Genomic DNA, 8,970 nt, shown 5'->3' on the forward strand with positions numbered 1-8,970 from the left:
TCCTGCTGGTAGATGGCCATCTAGTTCTAAAGAGCATCTTTTTCAATTTGTGGCCATTTAAAGTGTTGGGTCAGTAAGTTTAATTCATTTATTATTATTATTACATTAAATAATAATGTAATTTAATGCTTTTTATTCAGCAATTCAGCAAGGACACATTAAATTGGTCAAAAATGACAGTAAAGACATTTATAATGTTACAAAAGATTTCTAGTTTAAATAAATGCTGCTCTTTTGAATTTTTAAGCAGATATTAATGAACATATGAACTTATTAAGCAGTACAACTGCTTTCAACATTGATGATAAGAAATGTTTCTTGAGCAGCAAATCAGCATATTAGAATGATTTCTAATATGGAGTAATGGCTGCTGAAAATTCATTTTTTAAATCAATTAAATGTTTAAATATATTAAAATAGAAAACAGCTATTTTAAATTGTAATAATATTTCACAGTATTACTGTTTTACATGTATTTTTTGATACATGCTGCCTTGCTGAGCATAAGACTTCTTTCAAAAACATTTAAAGAAATTTTTTAACATTTTCAATAAATCGTAATATTAAAAATGAATCCATGTTTTAACGAATTGGCTGAGCGAATGATTCAGTGATTCACTAACAAGGAAGGTCGGTAACACTTTATTTTATGGACCAATTCTCACTATTAACTAGTTGCTTATTAGCATGCATATTACTAGCATATTGGCTGTTTATTGGTAATTATAAAGCAGATATTAATGCTTTATTCTGCATTACCACATTTTAGATCCTTTAATCCTACCCCATACCTAAACTTAACAACTACCTTACTAACTATTAATAAGCAGGAAATTAGGAGTTTGTGAAGGGAAAAGTCTTAGTTAATAGTGAATATGTGTTCCCTATTCTAAAGTGTTACCAGAAGGTCACTTGCTTCAATTCTGAATGAATCAGTGTTTTGAACAAATCAATTGAACAAATGATTCAATGACTTACTCATACATGTAACTTGCCGCCACCTACTGGAGTAACAATGTAACCTTTAGAAAGACAAAACAGCATCATTACAGTAGTCCAAACGACTTGTGTGCTACATTCCAAAAACAGCAGTTTGAACATTCTTCAAAACATCTCCTTATCTAACAAAAGAAAACCACAGGTTTGGAAAGCTCCAAACCGTAGCAGGTGATTCTTATTCGGCCTTTGCACTCTTTAATTATTCAAGAGTGCTGGGCTCGTACACTGTGCTGTAGTTCAGTGTCCTGCACCTGTCAGCTGGTTATTAACACCAGTGCATTTCTCTTAACCCAACAGTGTTGTACAGAGCTCCCTCTGGCTCTGTGTTAGTCAATTAGCCTATTAAAAAACACCAGAAATTGACCAGAGGTCTAAATATAGCTCTGCTGCACATTTATTTTCTGAAAAAGAAAGAGAGAATGCTCACAATAATATGGCAGCTTGAACGATATCATATAGACCACGTAGTGACTCAGAGTACCCCATACTACATGTAAACTGATAATGTACATTCAGAATTGAAACAAGGTCATAACCACATGATAGAACAGGGTTAAAATCAACATAAAACACATTCACAACATTAAAAGGAGCAGTTCACCCAAAAAAGCTGAAAACGTACTCACCCTCAGCCCATCCAAGTTTTTTTTTATCAGCTGTTTGGACTCTCATTTTTTCGGCACCCATTCACTCCAGAGGATCCATTAGTGAGTAAGTGATGTAATGCTACATCTCTCCAAATCTGTTCCAATGAAGAAACAAACTCGTCTACACATTGGATGGCCTGAGGGTGAGTACATTTTCAGCAAGTTTTTATTTTTGGGTGAACTATTCCTTTAACTGGCATTTTAAAAATGCATTATCTACAACAGTAGTATAAAATAATGGCAATTTGGTTATTTGTTATCATTAACATAATATAAACAATCATATTTTAGTGAAAGATTATGAAGACCCAGGATGTGAAATCAGATTTCATGTTGACTTTAAATGATGCATGATACTGACTTTACTACGATGTAAACTAAACATATTCCAGATGAATTCCTTCACAGTTAAGCCGGCAATAATTCACAACAGCAATAAGAGTTAGTGACAGGTGCATATTTTCCATGTAATTGATAATAAACAGGTTTTCCTGTCTTTCACGGTTCGTTTCTTAAAGGGCATCCACACCCTGGTTGTGCCAATATTCATCTGGATGGCTGTGGTTCACTAGAGCTGCCTGCTGAACATTCCTAATTCCTGCTCTTACTGTTCAAAAGTAATGGAGAATTGTAAATTTTCTGTGCTGCTGGACTGTGAAAACATCAGCACAGTACTGAGACAGAAGCCTGAGCAACATCACGATTATCTGATGACTATAAACGGTGTGATACGTCTCAGTCCTGCTTTCATACATCTTGCATATTTCATGTTATTAATTTATATATATATATATATAAATATGTGAAATGATCATAAACAAATCTTTTTAGATTTTATGAGGTAATACTACTGTAAAAGTAAAATCACTTGGTAATGGCTGGAATACTGAGATATATTCAGTATATAGTACAGTATATAGCACACATATATATATAGCACATGATTTCATGTTAACTTTAAAATATAATTTCATAATAAAAACATATAAATTGCATATTAATATTAAATAGAACATTTAAAAATCTATCTCTTTTTAATAAAAAAAAAATCTAAGATTTTATGGGCCAATACATTTCATGATGTACAAGTTAAATCTCTTGGCTGGAATACTAAGATTAATTATATATTGCACATCGTCTAGACTGAAGTAGTTAGTAGTAGTAATTGGGTAATTGGGCATTGAAAAACTGGTCTTGAATGGCACTTTAATACTTACATTTTACACCAAGTTAAATCCCAAAACACTTCACAATAATAACCAGTGGGCGCCATACTGTGTCTGTCTCACTCTGTAAAAAAATATGCTCAGTCATAAATGTGGCTCAGCAATTTTTCTCCTATTTTTGAGGAATTAGTTCAGAGATGTAGGACTGGCAGAGGACTGTCGGCTGGCACAAAACCCCTCAAGCCCAGAATAGTGGTGGTTTTTAATAACCATGTTCAAACTACGACGTTATGTTATTAAAGAAAATTACCTCTCCATACCTTCCAATGGGCTGTTTGGGTGGGCAGGGGTGGCCACCCATGAATGAATGCATTAAAAACGACAGCCTGTTTATTCTGAAAGGGAGGATGACCATTTTACAGTGATGAATGAGTCTTTAAGAGAACTTCACACAGCCTCTGAGACTGGCACGTCTTCTGCATCTGTAATTTGAAGAAGAGTGAATTGTGACGTTGGTGACGCAACACATATCACACAAACTGCCTTTATTTGGCACTAAACTGTGTTGTTTTTGGCTGTAAAAATTGTTACATGTCCTAAACTGGACCATCAGTCACTCAAAACAGTCCCAAGATTGAAATCAAGATCAAATCAAAATAACGCTCAGTGACTGGTTAGGGTAACAGTGTTATATTAAAGTTGGCCACGGTGCAACTCAAGCTCAGCAATTCAGACTTACACTTTGTTTTTGGGGCTCCTGGCCTGTGACGTAACACCACTGAACACACGTCGAGGGAGCAGATCCTGGATCAAATTCAGGAGTGGGAGACGTCTTTCCCACCTACCGCCCTCCGGTGCGGCCCCACGATCGCCGCCACGGTCAAACTCCAGATTGAAAGTGTCAGTTTAACGAGAGTGTTTCCTTACAGCCTACAATCCCCAGTTCAGGAGGCCATTCAATCGCTTTCACGAGCCCTGTGGTTCGTCCTTTCCCTTTTAGATTACAATCCTGAAAAATGTAGGTCACACCACAGAGAAATCCCATCCCTCCAAGGAAGAGCAGGGCAAACCGTTCCCTGTTTGTGCAGGGGAATTTTAGTGTCTGCGGAAATGTGAATATTAATGACAGTTCAATAATGTCCTTATGCACTTGGCTACTTAAAAATAAAAGTCGCAAGCGATGCCATAGAAGAATAATTTTTGTTTCCCATTTTTCTCCTTATTATGAAGAACATTTTAATAATCTAATTTTTTCCACTATAACAAAATTTTTGTGCAATGGAAAGGTTCCATGGATGTTAAAGGTTCTTCACTGAACCATAGATGCCAATAAAGAACCCTTATTTTAGGGGTGCACCATGGAACCATGGAAGTTTTTTTAGAATATTAAAATATTCTTCATACACACACACACACAAATTTCATATAAGAACTGTTCACTGAAAAGTTATTTGGGGAACCAAAATTGTTCTTTTATGGCACTGCTGTACATTACATGTTAATGAATAAAAGACACTGCTCAAAGAGTGAACCGGTTAATGGAATTGTAAAAAATAGTGACTAGGTGGCTTTAATACTTTACCTGTCTGGTCAAAGCAAACCGGTAGTCTTGCCCAAAACTGTCAATGCTGCAATGTCAGGGTGCTGAAACAAATAGAGCAACGGTGTTTACACTTTTCAGAGAAATCAGCATGTGAAAGGTTTACTTATAGTTATATTCGCATATTAAACCGGCATAAGTATTTTTAAACTTAAAAAGTATATACATGAGTTGTGAAAACCAAAACTGGACCCTACTTCAAACAAACATTCTTAATAAATTTCCTCTTGTCTTATAGTTAACATTATTAAAAAGAAAAGTTTGTTTTTATCAACAAGTTTCATAAACAGTGTATTCTGAATCAGTTTTCATTTTATAGAAATAAAAAGGACAGAACTGAATTCAGATACTATACTATAGAACACCAAACAGAATACTACTCTTACTATTTCTGCCAAATAAAAATACTGAAGTTTTTCCTAGTTCAGACTTCATTAAAATGTCAGACTCGTAAGAGTCATTTACTCTTAAATCGGACTACAGTTAGTGCATTGTATGTTTTTGAATCACTAAAAAGAAACCGGCTCAAAGAGTCATTTACTTGTGAATACAACTACACTTTTATTCACTAAAATATCCAGCTCATGAGTCAGCTACTAACGAATCAGAATACACTTGTTGCACCGAATGTTTTTGATTGACTAAAAAGAACCGGCTCATAAGAGTCATTTGTTCGTGAACCGCCTCACTGATCTATATAGACAGGGCTTTTCCTCACACTTGCAGTCTTTGCACTTGTACACTTGTCTACTTACATGACTCATTTCCTGTATTTAGGCCAAGTGTTCAAGTGAGCATGAAGACCACAAGTGTGTGTAGAACTTTCATTACCCAATAGGACTCACTTATAGTGTTATAAAAATACAAGTAATTGTGGTGCTTCTAATTAAATGATAAAGAGCAGTTGCAAACGTTGTACAAAATATACATACTCATCTTTGAACCAATAAAATATGCAATTTTATCACCAAATTAAATGTAATATTTTTTAAATTATTAGTACTCCAGATTCGTCGGAAAAGCGGAACGGGAACGGAGTGAGTAACAATGCGTATGTGCCAAAACAAATGTCTTTTTACGTTGAAGTTCAGAAAGGCGATGTTCATGTTTCTCACTTTATTGTCAATATATATTTTCTTTAATAACTGCCCTATTTTGTGGACAATACAACTTCTGCTAGATACAATTATTATTATTATTATTATTATTATTAATAATGATAATAATAATAATTATTATTATTATTATTTTGTATAATTCTGAAACTGTAACGTTAACCAAAACATCCAGCTAGCTAACACTTGATTGAACACACGTTGCACTAAATTAATTTAAAGAGAACTTACAAGAAAACAGGACTTTCCCTCACCATATCATCTAACCCCACCTTTTGCTTTGGTAAGAAAGTAATTGCTTCCAGTTTATCTGACCCATGTTGCCCTTCTCTCTTGCTTCCCTGAAACATCAGACAATGTTAAGGTCAGAGGTCAAAGCTATCAAGGCCACGTGTAGAACGATACTGTTGGTCCTCTAGAAAATTGAGCCAAAGATCACAGGGTTAGTTCTTGGAAAGACTCAGTCAGCATACCAAACGCAGCTTGATAAATATAGTGATTTATGTTGTTAATGACTAGCTATTAAATAAAATAGGAGCAGGTGTGTTGAGGTTACAGTATCAGTTATTTAATGGCTCTAGGACAGTTGTGGTAAACTGACTCTGAAATTCATTGTTTACCATGCAGGATATTAATTAGTGGTGTTTAATGTTGCTATTGCTTATACTTTGCTTATACTGGGTTAGATTTAAACAAACCCTACATTTTGAATTTAAGAGTATAATGTGTCTTGTGCATGAATAACCCAAGGTTTGATTTTGGCATTGGTGGGGACATAACGGCAGACAACAGACTGGTCTAAAATATATTAGACCATAATATTTTTTCAACATATATTTTAATCATTTAATTAAAATGATTGCTGTAGTCGCTGGATATTGGTAGGGACATATCATAGCATCTCTACTAAACTCTACATCATTGAAAATCATAACTAACAATGTCGACTTTGGAAACTAGAGGTGAAAGAACAGAGTAATGAATTGATCCAATTTTCACAAAAAGTTTATGGACTCATTGAAAATCATAACTAACAATGTCGACTTTGGAAACTAGAGGTGAAACAACAGAGTAATGAATTGATCCAATTTTCACAAAAAGTTTATGGACGTAATTATAAGTCAGACATAATTATAAAAGTCAGACATTGTATTGAGTTGCTAGGAACAATTTAGTAGTCGCTGGATTTCGGTATGGTCATGTCGCTATAGTGTCCCTACTAAATTCTGCGTCCTTGACAAGAGCATAATGTTTCCTGAGGTGCAGGTAAAGCTTTCTAAATCATATCAGGCGTCCCTAAAATGCCAGTTCACCCCCATTTCAATCTTTTTTTTTTTTTTTTTGCTCTCCCAAATTTCAGGTGTTTTTGTTGTGTCAATTCCCATGAAGCCCTTGTCAGTTATTTTGCTGACTGATACGCTACCTTGGGCTTACGATCTCCGGCGTCTGCGGGACGTAATGATTCATACTGATGGAGGGCAGAGTTACTGCTGTTTGGAGAGCTCTCTCTGGTCAAATATGAGCCCAACCAGATCCACTCACACCAATCACAGAGATTTATGGGAAGTCTGCCAGTGTTGTGACACTTAGGAAAGTATTTAAAGTATCAGTCATGCTCATAACCATAGACATACTTGTAGTTATTGATATTTTTTATCCTCATTGTCTTATAGGCAGAGAATAGAAATGGCCTCAATTTAGGTAAACAAAAATTATTAAATAAAATATTTACTAAATATTGTACATTTAATTTAGAGATTGATTAGTGTGTGACACCACTTAAACAATATGCACTTTGCAAGTGCAAGTCAATATGCAAGTCTTTGGCCAGAAATGATGGGTGGAAAGTTATATTAATTTCATTCTTATTTATCATATTACCTTTCAAATATATACTGCACTCAAAATTAATATTACTTAATTTACATATTTAATTAATTAATTTAGTTATTAAACAGTGTGTTTTCAGCACTAAACAAAATATTTATGCTTTTTTATATATATATATACACTGTAAAAAAAATTCCTTACAATTTACGGTAAAAAAATGGCAGCTGTGGTTGCCGGAATTTTACCGTAAAAAATAAGGGAGCAACATTTTAGGTTTTACGGTTTTAACTTAAATTTACAGTTAAATACCATAATTTCATTAACTGATATAATGTTAATATACCAACCTATTGAAGTACTGAAATCTGCTTTGTACCTTTGTAATACACTGATAACCACCAAATGCAGGTGGTGATGAGATATATATAATAAAATGATTATTTATCTTATGGATATATCAAAATGCATTTATATTTTCTCATTATTATACCAGTGAAAAAATTGCATATTATAAAGGGTGCTTCCTGTTTTTGTGATTATATATAAAAAAAAATGGTTGGATTTTTTTTTATTTAATTAATATTTATTTAACAGAACTCTCCTTGTGATTTTATTATATGAAACATGTCACATCCTTCAGAAATCATTTTAATATGCTGATTTGCTGATCAAGAGACTTGTTGAAAACTGTTGTGCTGCTTCATATTTTTGTGCAAACAGTGATTTTTTCAGGACTCTGATGAATAGCAAGTTCAAAAGAACAGTATTTATTGGGAATAGCAATTTTTGTAATATTATAAATGTCTTTAATATAATTTTCTGACCAATTTAATGTTGTTTTTTTACTTATTTAGCATATTATATAAAAAGTAATGGTTGGAATCCATTTATATTTTAATTAATATTTATCATATTTACTGTTTTTGTGCTTATATTACATCAGAAGTAACAGGTGGAAGCAATATATTATTTTATTAACATTTGTTTGTCATATGAATGTACACTCAATGTACACTTGAAAAGATGGCGCCGACGCTGATGGCTGCCTCCGTGGCGTTCTCCGCAGTTGTTTTTATGTTTTTGTTAGTTTGTCCTGTCTTTAGTTATATCCCTGCAATCAGTTTCACCAGAGACGAATTGCTGGACATTCGGAAGTACACACCACCCGATATTTCACCGGTTTTTGATTATTCTGATGTTTTGCTGGACATTGTTGTCGGGGGAGCTGCGGCGCTGATCAAACGCTTCAGGACGTGCAGACGGGGGAAGCGAGCCGGCGCGCTCGTCAAGCTCAGACAGCGCAGATTCAGGACGCCGTTGCCAAGCATCCATCTGGCAAATCTCCGCTCTCTACCCAACAAAACGACGAACTCCTTTTGCTCTCCCGGACAAATAAGGATTTTTCAAACTCTGCTGCTCTGTGTTTCACGGAAACCTGGCTGAAAGACGCCATACCAGACAGTGCGCTACATCTGCCGGGCTTTTAAGCGGGATTTATACTTTCGGCCTGGCTCCGCTACGCGAGCCTCCCTGGCAATAAAGCTCATTCTGATTCTGATTCTGATTCTTCAATGGGAATGTTATTTTCTACCAGTGACAGTTATGAGAGCTAA

The sequence above is a fragment of the Sinocyclocheilus anshuiensis genome, unplaced genomic scaffold (genome assembly GCF_001515605.1).
Source record: "Sinocyclocheilus anshuiensis isolate Anshui unplaced genomic scaffold, SAMN03320099.WGS_v1.1 scaffold527, whole genome shotgun sequence".
Classification (NCBI taxonomy): Eukaryota; Metazoa; Chordata; class Actinopteri; order Cypriniformes; family Cyprinidae; genus Sinocyclocheilus; species Sinocyclocheilus anshuiensis.